Here is an 18,285-nt window from a genome sequence, read left to right as displayed (position 1 = left end):
ATTTTTGTTCTATTTCCATGAAATATGCCATTGGAATTTTGATAGGGATTGTATTGAATCTGTAGATTTCTTTGGGGCTAGCCAAATGACATTTAAACATTTAAAATGGACATTTTAACAATATTAATTTTTCCAATCCATGAGCACAAAATAATTTTCCATTTATTTGTGTCTTCTTCATTTTCTTCATCAGTGTCATAGTTTTCAGTGTACAGGTTTTTCACTTTCTTAGTTAAATTTATTTCTAGGTATTTTATTCTTTTTGATACAGTTGTAAATGGCTCATTTTCTTAATTTCTCTTTCTGATAGTTTATTATTAGTGTATAGAAATTCCAGGGATTTCTGTATATTGATTTTGTATCCCGTGACTTTATTGAATTTATTTATTATTTCTAGCAGTATTTTTGGTGGAGCATTTAGTATTTTCCTGATAGTATCATGTTATCTGCAAACAGTGAGAGTTTTACTTCTTCCTTCCTGATTGGGATGCCTTGTATTCCTTTTCCTTGCCCAATTGCTGTGGCTAGGACTTCTACCACCATGTGGAATAAAAGCGGCAAGAGTGGGCATCCCTCTATTGGTCCTGATCTTAGAGGAAAAACTTTCAGCTTTTCACTGTTGAGCATGATATTAGCTGTGAGTTTGTCATACATGTCTTTTAATATGTTGAGGTACATTACTTCTATACCAATTTTGTTGAGATTTTTTTTAATCATAAATGGAAATTGACAAAGTCCTCTTCTTTTTTTATATTTGAGATGACGATATGCTTTTTTTCTTGCTGTTAATAATCTTTTTTTTACATCTTTATTGGAGTATAATTGCTTTACAATGGTGTGTTAGTTTCTGCTTTATAACAAAGTGAATCAGTTATACATATACATATGTTCCCATATGTCTTCCCTCTTGTGTCTCCCTCCCTCCCACTCTTACTATCCCACCCCTCCAGGTGGTCACAAAGCACGGAGCTGATCTCCCTGTGCTATGCGGCTGCTTCCCAGTAGCTATCTACCTTACATTTGGTAGTGTATATATGTCCATGCTTCTCTCACTTTGTCACAACTTACCCTTCCCCCTCCCCATATCCTCAAGTCCATTCTCTAGTAGGTCTGTGTATTTATTCTTGTCTTAACCTTAGGTTTTCCATGACATTTTTTTCTTAAATTCCATATAAATCTGTTAGCATACGGTATTTGTCTTTCTCTTTCTGACTTACTTAACTCTGTATGACAGACGCTGCGTCTATCCACCTCATTACAAATAGCTCAATTTCATTTCTTTTTATGGCTGAGTAATATTCCATTATATATATGTGCCACATCTTCTTTATCCATTCATCCAATGATGGACACTTAGGTTGTTTCCATCTCCTGGCTATTGTAAATAGAGCTGCAATGAACATTTTGGTACATGACCCTTTTTGAATTTTGGTTTTCTCAGGGTATATGCCCAGTAGTGGGATTGCTGGGTCATATGGTAGTTCTATTTGTAGTTTTTTAAGGAACCTCCATACTGTTCTCCATAGTGGCTGTACCAATTCACATTCCCACCAGCAGTGCAAGAGTGTTCCCTTTTCTCCACACCCTCTCCATCATTTTTTGTTTCTAGATATTTTGATGATGGCCATTCTGATTGGTGTGAGATGATATCTCATGGTAGTTTTGATTTGCATTTCTCTAATGATTAATGATGTTGAGCATTCTTTCATGTGTTTGTTGTCAGTCTGTATATCTTCTTTGGAGAAATGTCTGTTTAGGTCTTCTGCCCATTTTTGGATTAAATTGTTTGTTTTTTTTGTTATTGAGCTGCATGAGCTGCTTGTAAATTTTGGAGATTAATCCTTTGTCAGTTGCTTCATTTGAAAATATTTTCTCTCATTCAAAGGGTTGTCTTTTAGTCTTGTTTATGGTTTCCTTTGCTGTGCAAAAGCTTTGAAGTTTCATTAGGTCTCATTGTTTATTTTTGTTTTTATTTCCATTTCTCTAGGAGGTGGGTCAAAAAGGATCTTGCTGTGATTTATGTCATAGAGTGTTCTGCCTATGTTTTCCTCTAAGAGTTTGATAGTTTATGGCCTTACATTTAGTTCCTTAATCCATTTTGAGCTTATTTTTGTGTATGGAGTTAGGGAGTGATCTAATCACATACTTTTACATTTACCTCTCCAGTTTCCCCAGCACCACTTATTGAAGAGGCTGTCCTTTCTCCACTGTACATTCCTGCCTCCTTTATCAAAGATAAGGTGACCATATGTGCGTGGGATTACCTCTGGGCTTTCAATCCTGTTCCATTGATCTATCTTTCTGTTTTTGTGCCAGTACCATACTGTCTTGATTACTGTAGCTGTGTAGTATAGTCTGAACTCAGGGAGCCTGATTCCTCCAGCTCCGTTTTTCGTTCTCAAGAATGTTTTGGCTATTCGGGGTCTTTTGTGTTTCCATATAAATTGGGGAATTTTTTGTTCTAGTTCTGTGAAAAATGCCAGTGGTAGTTTGATAGGGATTGCATTGAATCTGTAGATTGCTTTGGGTAGTAGAGTCATTTTCACAATGTGGATTCTTCCAATCCAAGAACATGGTATATCTCTCCATCTGTTTGTATCATCTTTAATTTCTTTCATCAGTGTCTTATAATTTTCTGCATACAGGTCTTTTGTCTCCTTAGGTAGGTTTATTCCTAGATATTTTATTGTTTTTTGTTGCAGTGGTAATTGGGAATATTTTCTTGATTTCAATTTCAGATTTTTCACCATTAGTGGATAGGAATGCCAAAGATTTCTGTGCATTAACTTTGTATCCTGCTACTTTACCAAATTCATTGATTAGCTCTAGTACTTTTCTGGTAGCATTCTCTATGTGTAGTATCATGTTATCTGCAAACAGTGACAGCTTTACTTCTACTTTTCTGATTTGGATTCCTTTTATTTCCTTTTCTTTCCTGATTGCTGTGGCTTAACCTTCCAAAATTATGTTGAATAAGAGTGGTCAGAGTGGGCAACCTTGTCCTGTTCCTCATCTTAGTGGAAATGCTTTCAGGTTTTCACCATTGAGGATGATGTTGGCTGTGGGTTTGTCATATATGGCCTTTATTATGTTGAGGAAAGTTCCCTCTATGCCTACTTTCTGCAGGGTTTTTATCATAAATGGGTGTTGAATTTTGTCGAAAGTTTTCTCTGCATCTATTGAGATGATCATATGGTTTCTCTCCTTCAATTTGTTAATATGGTTTATTTCATTGATTGATTTGCGTATATTGAAGAATCCTTGCATTCCTGGAATAAACCCCACTTGATCATGGTGTATGATCCTTTTATTGTGCTGTTGGATTCTGTTTGCTAGTATTTAGTTGAGGATTTTTACATCTATGTTCATCAGTGATATTGGCCTTTCATTTTCTTTCTGTGTGACATCCTTTTCTGGTTTTGGTATCAAGGTGATAGTGACCTCGTAGATGAGTTTGGGAGTGTTCCTCCCTCTGCTATATTTTGGAAGAGTTTGAGAAGGGTAGGTGTTAGCTCTTCTCTAAATGTTTGATAGAATTCACCTGTGAAGCCATCTCGTCTTGGGCTTTTGTTTGTTGGAAGATTTTTAAGCACAGTTTCAGTGTCAGTGCTTGTGATTGGTCTGTTCATATTTTCTATTTCTTCCTGATTCAATGTTGTCAGGTTGTGCAATTCTAAGAATTTGTCCATTTTACCAGGTTGTCCATTTTATTGGCATAGAGTTGCTTGTAGTAATCTCTCATGATCTTTTGTATTTCTGCAGTGTCATTGATACTTCTCCTTTTTCATTTCTAATTCTATTTATTTGAGTCTTCTCCCTTTTTTTCTTGTTGAGTCTGGCTAATGGTTTATCAATTTTATTTATCTTCTCAAAGAACTAGCTTTTAGTTTTATTGATCTTTACTATCGTTTCCTTCATTTCTTTTTAATTTATTTCTGATCTGATTTTTATGATTTCTTTCCTTCTGCTAACTCTGGGGGTTTTTTGTTCTTCTTTCTCTAATTGCTTGAGGTGCAAGGTTAGGTTGTTTATTTGAGATGTTTCCTGTTTCTTAAGGTAGGATTGTATTGCTATAAACTTCCCTCTTAGAACTGCTTTTGCTGCATCCCATAGGTTTTGGGTCGTCGTGTCTCTATTGTCATTTGTTTCTAGGTATTTTTTGATTTCCTCTTGGATTTCTTCAGTGATCACTTCGTTATTAAGTAGTGTACTGTTCAGCCTCCATGTGTTTGTATTTTTTACAGATCTTTTCCTGTAATTGATATCTAGTCTCATAGTGTTGTGATCAGGAAAGATACTTGATACAATTTCAATTTTCTTAAATTTACCAAGGCTTGATTTGTGACCCAAGATATGATCTATCCTGGAGAATGTTCCATGAGCACTTGAGAAAAATGTGTATTCTGTTGTTTTTGGATGGAATGTCCTATAAATATCAATTAAGTCCATCTTGTTTAATGTATCATTTAAAGCTTGTGTTTCCTTATTTATTTTCATTTTGGATGATCTGTCCATGGGTGAAAGTGGGGTGTTAAAGTCCCCTACTATGAATGTGTTACTGTTGATTTTCCCTTTTATGGCTGTTAGTATTTGCCTTATGCATTGAGTTGCTCCTATGCTGGGTGCATAAATATTTACAATTGTTATATCTTCTTCTTGGATCGATCCCTTGATCATTATGTAGTGTCCTTCTTTGTCTCTTCTAATAGTCTTTATTTTAAAGTCTATTTTGTCTGATATGAGAATTGCTACTCCAGCTTTCTTTTGGTTTCCATTTGCATGGAACATCTCTTTCCATCCCCTTACTTTCAGTCTGCATGTGTCTCTAGGTCTGAAGTGGGTCTCTTGTAGACAGCATATATATGGGTCTTGTTTTTGTATCCATTCAGCCAATCTGTGTCTTTTGGTGGGAGTATTTAGTCCATTTACATTTAAGGTAATTATCGATATGTATGTTCCCATTCTCATTTTCTTAATTGTTTTGGGTTTGTTATTGTAGGTCTTTTCCTTATCTTGTGTTTCTTGCCTAGAGAAGTTCCTTTAGCATTTGTTGTAAAGCTTGTTTGGTGGTGCTGAACTCTCTCAGCTTTTGCTTCTCTGTAAAGGTTTTAATTTCTCCATCAAATCTGATTGAGATCCTTGCTGGGTAGCGTAAGCTTTGTTGCAGGTTTTTCTCCTTCATCACTTTAAATATGTCCTGCCAGTCCCTCTGGCTTGCAGAGTTTCTGCTGAAAGATCAGCTGTTAACCTTATGGGGATTCCCTTGTGTGTTACTTATTGTGTTTCCCTTTCTGCTATTAATGTGTTTTCTTTGTATTTAATTTTTGATAGATTGATTAATATATGTCTTGGCATATTTCTCCTTGGATTTATCCTGTATGGGACTCTCTGTGCTTCCTGGACTTGATTAACTATTTCCTTTCCCATATTAGGGAAGTTTTCAACTATAATCTCTTCAAAAATTTTCTCAGTCCCTTTCTGTTTCTCTTCTTCTTCTGGAACCCCTATAATTTGAATGTTGGTGCATTTAATGTTGTCCCAGAGATCTCTGAGACTGTCCTCAGTTCTTTTCATTCTTTTCTCTTTATTCTGCTCTGCGGTAGTTATTCCCACTATTTTATCTTCCATGTCACTTATCCATTCTTCTGCCTCAGTTATTCTGATATTGATCCCATCTAGAGTACTTTTAATTTCATTTATTGTGTTGTTCATCGTTGTTTGTTTCATCTTTATTTCTTCTAGGTCCTTGTTAAATGTTTCTTGCATTTTGTCTATTCTATTTCTAAGATTTTAGATCATCTTTACTATCATTATTCTGAATTCTTTTTCAGGTAGACTGCCTATTTCCTCTTCATTTGTTAGGTCTGGTGGGTTTTTATCTCGCTCCTTCATCTGCTGTGTGTTTTTCTGTCTTCTCAATTTGCTTATCTTACTGTGTTTGGGGTCTCCTTTTTGCCGGCTGCAGATTCGTAGTTCCTGTTGTTTTTGTTGTCTGTCCCCAGTGGCTAAGGTTGGTTCAGTGTGTTGTGAAGGCTTCCTGGGGGAGGGAAATAGTGCCTGTGTTCTGGTGGGAGAGGCTGGATCTTGTCTTTCTGGTGGGCAGGTCCACGTCTGGTGGTGTGTTTTGGGGTGTCTGTGGACTTATTATGATTTGGGGCAACCTCTCTGCTAATGGGTGGGTTTGTGTTCCTGTCTTGCTAGTTGTTTGGCATAGGGTGTCTAGCACTGTAGCTTGCTGGTCGTTGAGTGAATCTGGGTGCTGTTGTTGAGATGGATATCTCTGGGAGACTTTTGCCATTTGATATTATGTGGAGCTGGGAAGTCTCTTGTGGACAGTGTCCTGAAGTTGGCTCTCCCACCTCAGAGGCACAGCACTGACTCCTGGCTGCAGCACCAAGAGCTTCTCATCCACATGGCTCAGAATAAAAGGGAGAAAATGTAGAAAGAACGAATTAGTAGAAGTAGAAAGAAAGGAGGGAAGGGAGGAGGGAGGAAGGAAGGAGGGAAGGAAGGAAAAAAGAAAGTAGAAGAAGATAAAGTAAGATAAAATTAATAAAGTTATTAAAATTAAAAATAATTATTAAGAAAAATATTAAAAGAAATAAATGGACAGATAGAACCCTAGGACAAATGGTGGAAGCAAAGCTACACAGACAAAATCTCACACAGAAGCATACACATACACACTCACAAAAAGAGGAAAAGGGGAAAAATCATAAATCTTGCTCTCAAAGTCCACCTCCTCAATTTGGGATGATTGTTTGTCTATTCTTGTATTCCACAGATGCAGGGTACATCAAGTTGATTGTGGAGCTTTAATCCACTGCTTCTGAGGCTGCTGGGAGAGATCTCCCTTCTCTTCTTTGTTTGCACATCTCCCGGGGTTCAGCTTTGGATTTGGCTCTGCCTCTGCATGTAGGTCACCGGAGGGCATCTCTTCTTCGCTCAGACAGGTCGGGGTTAAAGGATCAGCTACTTCGGGAGCTCTGGCTCACTCAGGTCGGGGGCCGGGGGTGGGGAGGGGCACGGAGTGCAGGGCAGGCCTGCAGCGGCAGTGGCCGGAGTGACACTGAACCAGCATTAGGCGTGCCGTGCGTTCTCCTGGGGAAGTTGTCCCTGGATCCTGGGACGCTGTCAGTGGCGGGCTGCACAGGCTCCCCGGAAGGAGGGTGTGGATAGTGACCTGTGCTCATACACAGACGTCTTGGTGGAAGCAGCAGCAGCCTTGGCGTCTCATGCACTTCTCTGGGGTCCGTGTTTTTAGCCGCGGCTCTCACCTGTCTCTGGAGCTCCTTTAAGCAGCGCTCTTAATCCCCTCTCCTCGCTCACCAGGAAACAAAGAGGGAAGAAAAAGTCTCTTGCCTCTTCGGCTGGTCCAGACTTTTCCCCGGACTCCCTCCCGGCTAGCCGTGGTGCACTATCCCCTTCAGGCTGTGTTCACGCCGCCAACCCCAGTCCTTTCCCGGAAGCCCAAGCCTCAGCTCCCAGCCCCGCCCGCCCCAGCGGGTGAGCAGACAAGCCTCTTGGGCTGGTGAGTGCTGTTCGGCACCGATCCTCTGTGCGGGAATCTGTCCGCTTTGCCCTCCGCACTCCTCTGGCTGCGCTCTCCTCCACGGCTCCGAAGCTTTCCCCCTCCGCCACCTGCAGTCTCCGCCCGCGAAGGGTCTTCTAGTGTGTGGAAACCTTTCCTCCTTCACAGCTCCCTCCCACTGGTGCAGGTCCCGTCCCTATCCTTTTGTCTCTGTTTATTCTTTTTTCTTTTGCCCTACCCCATTATGTGGGGAGTTTCTTGCCTTTTGTGAGGTCTGAGGTCTTCTGCCAGAGTTCAGGTGTTCTGTAGGAGTTGTTCCACGTGTAGATGTAATTCTGGTGTATCTGTGGGGAGGAAGGTGATCTCTGCATCTTACTCTTCCACCATCTTCCTCTCGTCCCAATCGATCATATGCTTTTTATCCTTCATTTTGTTAATGTTGTGTATGGATTGGTTCTTAAGGATGGTGTATTCTGATTGCCTACTGAAGTGCTTTGAGTAGGGATATCATTGTCTTTTATTTGAATCACAGCCTATTATCCTATCTTTCATCATGCTATTAGAAGTTTCTGAGGGTGTTTTGGAATTAAAATAATACTGACTTCTTTTGAATGTATTCTTTTATTACTTTCATTTATCTTTTCCTTTTTAAATTCTAGAATAATTGACTTCTGAAAGGAAAAATGTCATGGAGTATTGAGGGATGAAATTTTGATTATCGAATGATTTAGGTGGTATAATGCATATAAGAAATATTACTATATTAAAAATCTCTGGAGAGCCTTGTCAGCTTTTCCAGTCTTTATTCAAAACAAGGAATAGAAAGGTCTTAAATATCAAACTGAATCTCTCAGGGTGAATCACATCAATAAGAATATTTTTCTGTGTTGGAAGAAGAAGATGGCACAGGCAAGAAAAAAATCTAGGTTGAAATAATACTGGAATGTAGAGATTAGGTGAAAAAGAGGCAAAATATTTTAATTTGTTTCATGCCATAAAATACTCTTCCATGATCAGAGGTCAGTCTGGCTCAGAGAGTATATCTTATCCTGATGGTGAAATTCTAGTTATTGCCAAGTTACCCTACCAGCTCATAAGATGGTGCTAATTTAATGAGATAAATATTGATTTCACATCATTACATTTACTTCACTCAACTGTATGATTGCAGAATTTGTCCTGACCTCAGGCCAACTGTTTGAAAGCATTGTAGTTTCTAGTGACCCAGGCAAGATTATGGGTTGAAAACAACCCAAGGAACTTTCCTAATAGGTCATGTTAACTAGAGTATTTACATCTGTTTGAGTTTCTGTTTCCTTATGTATGAGAAATATTTATTGGTTATTCTCTCCCACCCTCCCCCACTCTTTTGACAAAATCCTTCACTCTCCCACCTCACTTTCCCCTTCCCTATACAGTACAGACTTGTATTCCAAACACTGACTATGACAAAACTTTTTAATCAGCAGGGATCTTTCAGGTTAGAAGTAGTAAAAATGACCTTTAGAAGTATAAATCTACATTATTAAAAGATGACAATTAATATTAGGAAGATGAAACTTATTAGAAAATATTAGAAGATGACAATTAAACAAATCACTTAGGATTCTCTTGGTTATAAGTAAGAGAAAGCTCCAATTCATTTAATGAGAAAATTTACTATCTTACAAAACAGGAAGGCTAGACATAGCAAAGTCTCCACAGTCGATGGAGTCACTAGTTCAAAGAAAAATATCAATTGTTCTGTCTCTCCAATCTTCTGGGCAAAGCATTAACTTTCTTCTAATGTTGTGCATCCTCATGGTTACAAAATGATGCCCAGAAGCAAATGGTTCAACATACTTTCTTATTCCCGTTCAATAGAAGCAAGAGAGAAGTGGTCCAAGCCTGGGGGAGAGTCTGGTTCATCTTAGGCAGGGGCCCACCCTTAGACCAATAAGAGTGGCTGGGTGAGATGCCTACTTCAACTGGTTGAATCAAAAAAATCAGGCTCCCTTCTGGAAGTGGGAGTGAGGAAGGTAGGAAAACAAAGTCAAATATCTGTTAGGAAGAACAAAGAATAAATGGATATTAGATTGGCAGAAAACTGTAACATAGGGCATTTGCTGGCAAAATACACAGTTATTCTAGTAATAAAAACACCTTAATTAAATTTTATTCACACCAATGGAAAGGACAAATCCATTCATTCATAAAATTCTTTATTGAACTCCTGGGTGCCACACACTGTCCTATGGGCTCAGTACACATAAGTATATAAGGCAGTCCTCACTCTAAAGGAATTCATTCTGTGTCTGTTTTCCCAATTGAACATGGGTTCCTGCTTGCTTACCACTTGAGAAAACTGTTGTATTTGTCTAGGCAAGAAAGAATGAATGTCTAATGTGTAGTAGAAGTGATGAAACATGTTTGAAAAATATTCAGGAAGAAAAATCCACATCATTTGATGCCTGAAAAGATATGAAGGTAAAGGTAAATATGATCCCCATGTTTCTGTCTTGCTCAATGGTGATGCTGTAAACTGGGATAAAAACTATAGAATAATGGGTCCGGTAGTGTGGAAGGAATCAGGGTCAGAATTTTTTCCCCAATTCCCCTACAGACCTTATTATTGTAATTCTCCTTTGCATGCTTATATATTTGATTAACATGAAAAATAAAAACAAATGCTTAAATGCTTTATACTACTACAAAAGTGCCCCAGTCCTCACACCTTGTATGATTTATAAAATGGTTCTTGATTACACATAGGATATATAGATAATCCAAATGTGGGCAGGAGGAGGTTAAAGGATTATTAATGTTAAAAGGATTTCTTCTGGGACAGTGATATTTGCTTTAAGTGAGGAAAGATACCTCCTTGGTCATTGCCTTGTATCTGTGAAAGGAAGAAACTATGGAGATGGAGAAATTGGACACATCACAGAGACAGGTTGACTTCTTTCTTGGGGCCCTTTGGTGAGGGGTGATGGATATTTACCTCTTCTCTTTCAGTCCCCAAATTATCCTTTGATACTTTTTTGTAATCTGTTGTGGGAATCTGCAAAATGTAGTTCTCATATTCTTTACCAGTGGTTTTCTATTTAGTTTCACCAAGAGGAGATATTGGTAGGTGATTAGTAGATGGGAGATGAGGAGAAACTATAATTCTTTCTTGCTCTTTTTCTCTTCCTTCTACCTCTGTCTTTTTAAATTCTTGTTCTGGAGGAATCTCCTCCAAGTTCCTGTTCTGAAGCAGTAGCCTCTCTTTGCCTCTTTAGGTTCTCCCAGCCATAGGGGTGGTGCCTATTTCCTGTGGCACCTAATTGCTGGGTTACCTCATCTTCTTCTATTTGATGCTTCCAGCTCTACAGCTGGATAGGAAGTGTTCAGGAAATGGAGAATAACTAACATACAGGTTTACGTAATTATTATTCCAACAACCTACTGAGGGATGACTGTACATGCTCATTGTAAAAGGCTGAAATATCAACTCTAATTGTTTAGTTAAAGCTACCCACAATTTATTAACTATATAATTCTACTATTCTCAAATAATTTCTTCATTCTGAATTCCTAGTTTAAGGGCTCATATAGACTATCTTGTCTGGAATAGCAACACCTAAACTTTAGCAGACCCCAAGCTACTCAGATAACATGTTGAGGTCTGTGAATGCTGTACTAACAGGAACTCATGTTATGAAATTTCTTTCCAAGAAGACTCTTCTACAAGAATGGTTTTCAAAAAAAAAATACAATTAATATCAGAAAAGCCAATGCCAAGATTTCACTTGTAACCATCCACACCATTGTCATGATTACAGGTTGTGCTGCTGTCCTTCCTCTTCTCCTTTTCTGAACTTTTTTCCCAACTCATGGCTGCAGGCTGATTCTCCATCTTCAGTGTCCAGGTCTTCCTGTCCAAAGTCTTTTAAGGAATCAGTTCTCTGAGGTTTGTTTCTCTAAAGGATTATCTGGATTTTTATCAAAAATAAAACAATTTTAAAAACAAATTATGTCAGTAAATTAAATTTAAGTAATATTCTTTAATTTTCAAAGGACATTATAGTATCTTATTTTACACATCCCTGGGAAGCAGGGTGAAGCATTTAGCAATAGGCATCACTGAAGGCTTTGGGGCAGGGGATGGCATGATCAGACCTGGAAGAGGCATCTGCCTGCAGGAAGATGCTGGAGTAGAGACATCAATGAGGACTCTCGTACCACAGTCCAGGTGAGTTGAAAACAAGGCCTGAACTAGAGTGGTGGGAGTGGGAATTGGAAGGAGAAAAACAATGGCAGAAGCACTGTGGTGGTTGAAACTTTAGGACCTGGTGATGGATATGGTAAGGGGGGAAAGGGTAGAATTTAAAGGCACTTATAGGAGTTCTGATCATTGGTGAATGAAAAAAAGCACTAAATTAGGAAGAGGAGCTGGCTGAGGGAAGGATGATGAAGGATTGGATTTTAAACATAATTGGGTTTGAGATGCTTGACAAGATGCTCAGGTGTGAATGTCTGGTGGACAGTTATAAATGAGCTATCAAAGATTAGGGGAACATTTGAAGCTTGAGATGTAGATTTGAGGTTTATCTGCCTCAAATCAATTGTTTAAGTTCTGGGAAAGAATGAGGCAGTTAAATACAGGTCTGTTATAGGGCACAGTGGAGTCATTTCTAGGGAGAGTGGTCTGAAGGAAGTATTTGTGAAGGCTTTATCTGAACAGCATAAAATTAAAATCATATGGTCTGCTGGTTTCACTGTTGACATTAAAATGAAAAAGATTATTTGTTCTCTTAGGTCTGCAATGGTTTCAATAATAATAATAACACCTGCATACTTAATTTTTAAGTAACTCTGCATACTTAATTTTGTACCAAATAAAATTTGTACCATACAAAGTTAATATTTTTACATCATGACATTAAAAGTAGTAATTATATGGCTCATGATATTTTTTAGAAATTCTAAACATACTTCATTTATGAATGTACAAGAAAAATTCAACCTATGTCAGGAATTTAGATTCTATAAAAACTTAGATGGGTCCTCTCCAAAAAACCTAGTTACTCAGAAGAAAAAAGATATCAAGATAGCATTTCTGTCTTATCACTTAGCCAAGTACAGAGCCAAGTAAACGTATGTGGCTATGATCATGTGCAAAGCAACATTTGAGGAGAGGTAGAAAGAAGTAGAGTGTAAATGACCCTCCCCTCATCCCTACCCCATGCCTGAAATGCTACTGTTTACTTAACACATGACTCCCTTTTCAGCATTTTCTCAACCCTGGCACTATTGACATTTTGGGCTGAGTAGTTCTTTTCGGGGCCTAGCTGTGCATTGTAGGATTTTAGCAACATTCCTGGGCTCTACAATCTGCATGCCAGTAGTACCTTCTCCCCCAGTTGTTTTCAAAATTGTCTCCAGACATTACCAAATGTCCAGTTGGGGACAAAATTAACCTGGGCTGAGAACCCAGGTTTCCTCACTTCCTTGAAGGTAAATGGCATTATGAGTTGTCATCAGTCTCTTTGTGCAGGAAGGACCAAAAAGAACAGAATTAGCTTAGGTTATGGGAAGATTGAACAAATGACACTGGTGCCTCAGGGAGACTTCACAGAGCCATCTTATAGAGAAGGTAAAAGGAGAAAGGGTCAGGATGGCTGTGGTTGACAGGAGAACTTCCCAGGATGGCTGTTGGATGACAAGAGAACAACTGCATTGTTTGCCAAGGATGTGTGCTGTATTGGGACATTAATGTGATGTGGCTCACTGCTAGCTGTTTCACCCTGTGTCATACTTATAGACAATGTTGCATTGTGTATGGTGGATGTTATGAGCTACCTTCATATAACCTTAGCTTTCTGTGTGTAGACTGGTGGGAATTTCTTGGCTCATTTGGGTGACATTTTTTAATTGAAGCATAAATAGTGGTATACTGCAGAGATTGGGATTACACCAGTAAGAACTGGACTGTCTGGTTTTCAAATCTCAGCCCTGCCACTTAAAAATTATGCCATACTTGTGCTTAATTTCCATGTCTGTGAAATGGAGGAACTAATTGTACCTACTTCTCAGTACTGCTTGGGCTACCACAACAGAATACCACAGGCTGAGTGACTTGAATAGCAGTGTGATAATATGATTTATAATATGAAATATATATTTGGTCTCTGTCCCATTTCTGGCACAGAGCTCCTAAAACACTTGGAATTTTCTGTGATGAGAGCAATAATAGGTGTCTTTTGTTAAGTTAATGAGGTGGCTTTTGGGAAACACCTAAGGATGAGGGCTGGTTGCCAGGAAAGCCAACCACTGATTAGAGGACTGGAATTTTCAACTTCTCTCCAGGAAGGGGAGAGGGGCTGGAGGTTGAATCAATTGCCAACAGCTGATGATTTAATCAATCAAGTGTATGTAATGAAGGCTTCATAAACACCCAACATACAGGGTTCAGAGAGCTTCCAGGTTGGTGAACATGAGGAGATTCAGGGAGAGTGGTGCACCTGGAGGGGGCAGGGAATCTCCTTGCTCTTTCTCCATACTTTGCCCAGTACATGTGTCCCACCTGGTGGTTCCCGAGTTACATCCTTTTATAAGAAACTGATAATCCAGTAAGTAAATTGTTTCTCTGAGTTCTGTGAACTGCTCTAGCAAAGTAATCAATCCCAAAGAAGGGGTCTCTGATCTATAGCCAGATGGCCAAAAGCATGGGAAACAACCTGGATTCGCGATTGACATCTGAAGGGGGGAGAACAGTCTTGTAGGACTGAGACCTTAAACTGTGGGATATGCCTCTATTTCCAGGTAGTGTCAGAAATGAGTTGAATTGTAAGACACTCAGCTGGTGTAGAAGAATAGCTTGGTGTGGGGAAAAAAACCCTACACATTGGAATTGATGTGAGAATGTTGGTTGGAACCAGAATTGGAAACAGAAAATTTCCCACAGTTCTAGATGCTGGAAGTTTCAGATCAAGGTCCATCTGGCAGAGTTGGTTTCTGGTGAGATCTCTTTTCCTGGCTTACAGGCAGCCACCTTCTCACTATGTCCTCATGTGGTCTTTCCTTGGTGCATGCACATGAAGAGTGTGCCCTCTGGTGTCCCTTCCTATAAGACCACTAGTCCTATTGGATCAGGGTTCTACCATTACAAACTCCTTTAACCTTAATTACTTTGTTAGAGGCCTCATATCCAAGCCAGATGAGTCAGGAGCTGAATGGCTTCTCTTAAACATTCTCAGGCGCAATTCCGAGAATCTTGACTCTGATAAGGGGAGGCATGTATCTTCTGGGAGAAGGAAATAAATGTTAGGGTAGGAAAGGGGAGAGCTTTGAGGATTAATTTACCTTAGTTGATACTCTCTTAATACATCAGATAAATCTTTTTGATAAGAAAAAAATGTATTCTGTTTTCTTCTATGACATTCATGTTTTCTCCAGGAACAAAAAAGCTTGGAAGAGTTCTGTTATTTGAAATACAGAAAACCAGATGGGTGTCACAAAAATCTCTTGAACAAGTAGATATCCTTGGTTGCAAACCTTTTTTATCCAATTCAGGACACAAGGTGGTATGATTTAATGACTAAAGAAAACCCACTCAAAAATGTCCCTGGGGCCTAGCATAGGATTGGAAATAATTCCATCAATAACTTATCTTTTTGTTCCTGTCACAAGAGCCTGAAAATTCTCCTGGGTCCAGCTTTAAGTCCCTAAAACCTTTGTGCAAATTGAGATTTCCTCCCTGATTGAGTCATTGGAGCTGCTCAAGAACCCGTGGCCCTCTGAAGATGAAGTTGGGAAAGGACAGAGGGGATGTATCTGCAGGATGCTAGGTTTGCCAGCTTCACAATTTACTTAGGGAAGTTGGCCAGTTTTGCTTCTCTTTTCCCCCTAAAGAAGAGCAACGATTTAAGGCACTTGAATTTTTAGAGCGGCTTTGGATGCAAACTCTCAAGATTCTCACCAAGGCCAGTGTTTGTGCCCAATTACAAATTCATGGGAAGGCTCTCCCCAATGCTCTGGGGGTATTTTTGAAGAATTTAAGGAGCAGGTCCTCTCCAGAACTGAGGGTTACCACATGGCTCTCAGTTTTCCTACCTTGGCAACCAACAAGATTCTCCAGGTCACTTCAAACTATACTAGGGGCAGAGAAATCTTATTGAATAAGCTTGTCCAAGGGTCATCTAATTCCCTTGAGGAATGTAACCTTGTTTGGCTAATTGTTTAAAGTTAATTATGGTCCAGACAGTTTACAACTCTGTCACTTTAGGTAGACATATTTTAGGTTGATTCAGATTTTGGGGCACCCTAATCAGCACAGAGGTCACCCAGCATACTATCATTGAGGTTCTCTCATCTTTGGGGCCATGTAGCTAGAGAAGCATTTAGTGATCCTCAAGTGGATTGAAAGAGCTAATGTTCTTTCAAGTGTCCACCCGCCCCCCACAAAGGAAGACTCCAGGAAGAAGTTGTTTAAATGAGAACCACACCAACATCCTAATGTTGGGGCTTGGGCCAAGGCTGATGACTGCTGGAAATGCCACACTATATTAACACACGTCAACTTACACCTCCCCCCATCAAATGACAAACAGCAACAAAACCTTCGAGATGGACATACCATTATCATTCCCATTTTATAGATGACAAAACTGACACAAAAATAACTTGTCCAAACCCACACAACCTGCAGTGGGGAGCCAGGATTTGAATCCAGACATTGTGGTGCCAGAGTCTGCCCCTGTGGCCAGAGCTTCCTAAGGCATGGTGCTCGTAGACTATAAGCATCTTCATTGCTCTTCCCCTTTCATACTCTGCTCAGCAAATGTGAAAAGGAAGGGGACAAGGAGTTTGGGGCTCTCTTCTTGGTTCCTGGCAGGAGCCGTTGTCCTCACTTTCGTAGGATCACTCCTGCACAATTCACCACTAACAAGTGAAAGGAAAGCAGGGGGAATTTCTGTGGAGCTCAAAGGAACAAGTTGTTCATGGAGTGGCTCCTTCTTGAAGTGGCTTAAACATTTTGGGGGGGAAAGGTAGTTGTCTTATGGAGGAATGATAACTAGAGGACTGTGTTATTGGTACCATAGGTTAGTCTGTCTATTCACGGTGAAGGGTCCTACGTTTTCCATCTGTCCTGTGGGGACTCCACTGACTTCCTCTGTATTCTAAGCATCCTGCCATGATGGAGGGCTCTCACAGGTCTGTTATTCCAGCCCCCAGTTTATGCTCCAACTTCAGAACATTTTCAGCTTTTGTCCTTCTAAGTTAAATAATCTATATCAGTGAATATACATACTTATTTGTATTAATATGGATATATGTTTTATGACATTACTTCCTATTTTTATATATTGATGTATAATATTCAGAGACAATATTTCTATAAAGTTCATGAACCAGATGTGGAAGGTATTATAATTTCCTAACTGACAGGTGGTAAGGAAAAATATCCTCTAAATCTCTCCCATCCTTCTTATAATTCCTCTCAAACTCACTGCCATTTTTATCATTTCAACTGTACAGGGATCTACATTGGAGTCAACATAAAAAAGAAGAAATGAAAATAAGAGTGTATTGTGTATTCACCAGAATGACTACGTTGGAATCCCAGTTCTGGGAAACTCCTTGGTGGTGCAGTGGTTAAGATTCTGCACTCTCAATACAGGCAGCCTGGGTTCGATCTCTGGTCAGGGAACTAGGTCCCACATGCATGTCACAACTAAGAGTTCACATGCCACAACTAAGAAGCCTGTGTGCCGCAACTAAGGAGCCGCCTGCTGCAACTAAGAACCAGTGCAACCAAATAAATAAATATTAAAAAAAAAAAAAAAAGAATCCCAGTTCTACACTTAGCTTGTGAACTGGGCAAGCTGCTTAACTTATTGGTGTCTCAGTTTCCTCATTGTAACATGTGAAGATATTAATAGTACTTCTTAGCCTAAAAACTTTTTTTTGTTTTTTTTTTTTTTTTCAGACAAGGGATCCTTCTGGAAATCTTTATAGAGTTTCTGTGAGGGTTAGCTAAGTTAATAGATGTGAAGCAGTTAGAATGGTGCCTAGAGCATATTATTATTACTTGAATAGAGGATGAAGAATACTACTACATGATGCAGATATAGTTATATACCTAGAACAGCTATAATTCACTAAAAAAAAGTAATAAGTGAGATTAGTAAAACAATCAAATCCAAATTAAATCTCAGAAATTAAAAATTTATAGGAAAAAAATTGTTTTTATAATTCAGCAGTGTTATGGATGGAATTGTGTTCCTCCCATATTCTTATTTTGAAGTGCTAACCTCCAGTACCTAAAAATGTGGAGGTGACTTTGGGACTGGGTAATGGATAGAGGCAAGAAGAGTTTTGAGGTGTACGTTTAAAAAAGACTGGGTTGCTTTGAAGAGACTCTTGGTAGAAATATGGACATGAAAAGTGCTTTTGGTGAGATCTCTGACACTGGAAGGAAGACAAGTCTTTTTACAAAGTGGCAAAAAACTTGACTAAATTCTGTTCTATAGTTTGGTGGAAGTGTTGACAGAAAAAAAGAATACACAACCTATATTTGTAGTGAGATGGATGGACCTCGAGTCTATCATACAGAGAGAAGTAAGTCAGAAAGAGAAAAACAAATATGGAATATAAAAAAAGAAAAGGTTCTGAAGAACCTAGGGACAGGACAGGAATAAAGACGCAGATGTAGAGAATGGACTTGAGGACACGGGGAGGAGGAAGGGTAAGCTGGGATGAAGTGAGAGAGTGGCATGGACATATATACA

Source organism: Orcinus orca, chromosome 21, assembly GCF_937001465.1.
Source record: "Orcinus orca chromosome 21, mOrcOrc1.1, whole genome shotgun sequence".
NCBI lineage: Eukaryota > Metazoa > Chordata > Mammalia > Artiodactyla > Delphinidae > Orcinus > Orcinus orca.
This window is presented reverse-complemented; position numbering follows the sequence as displayed.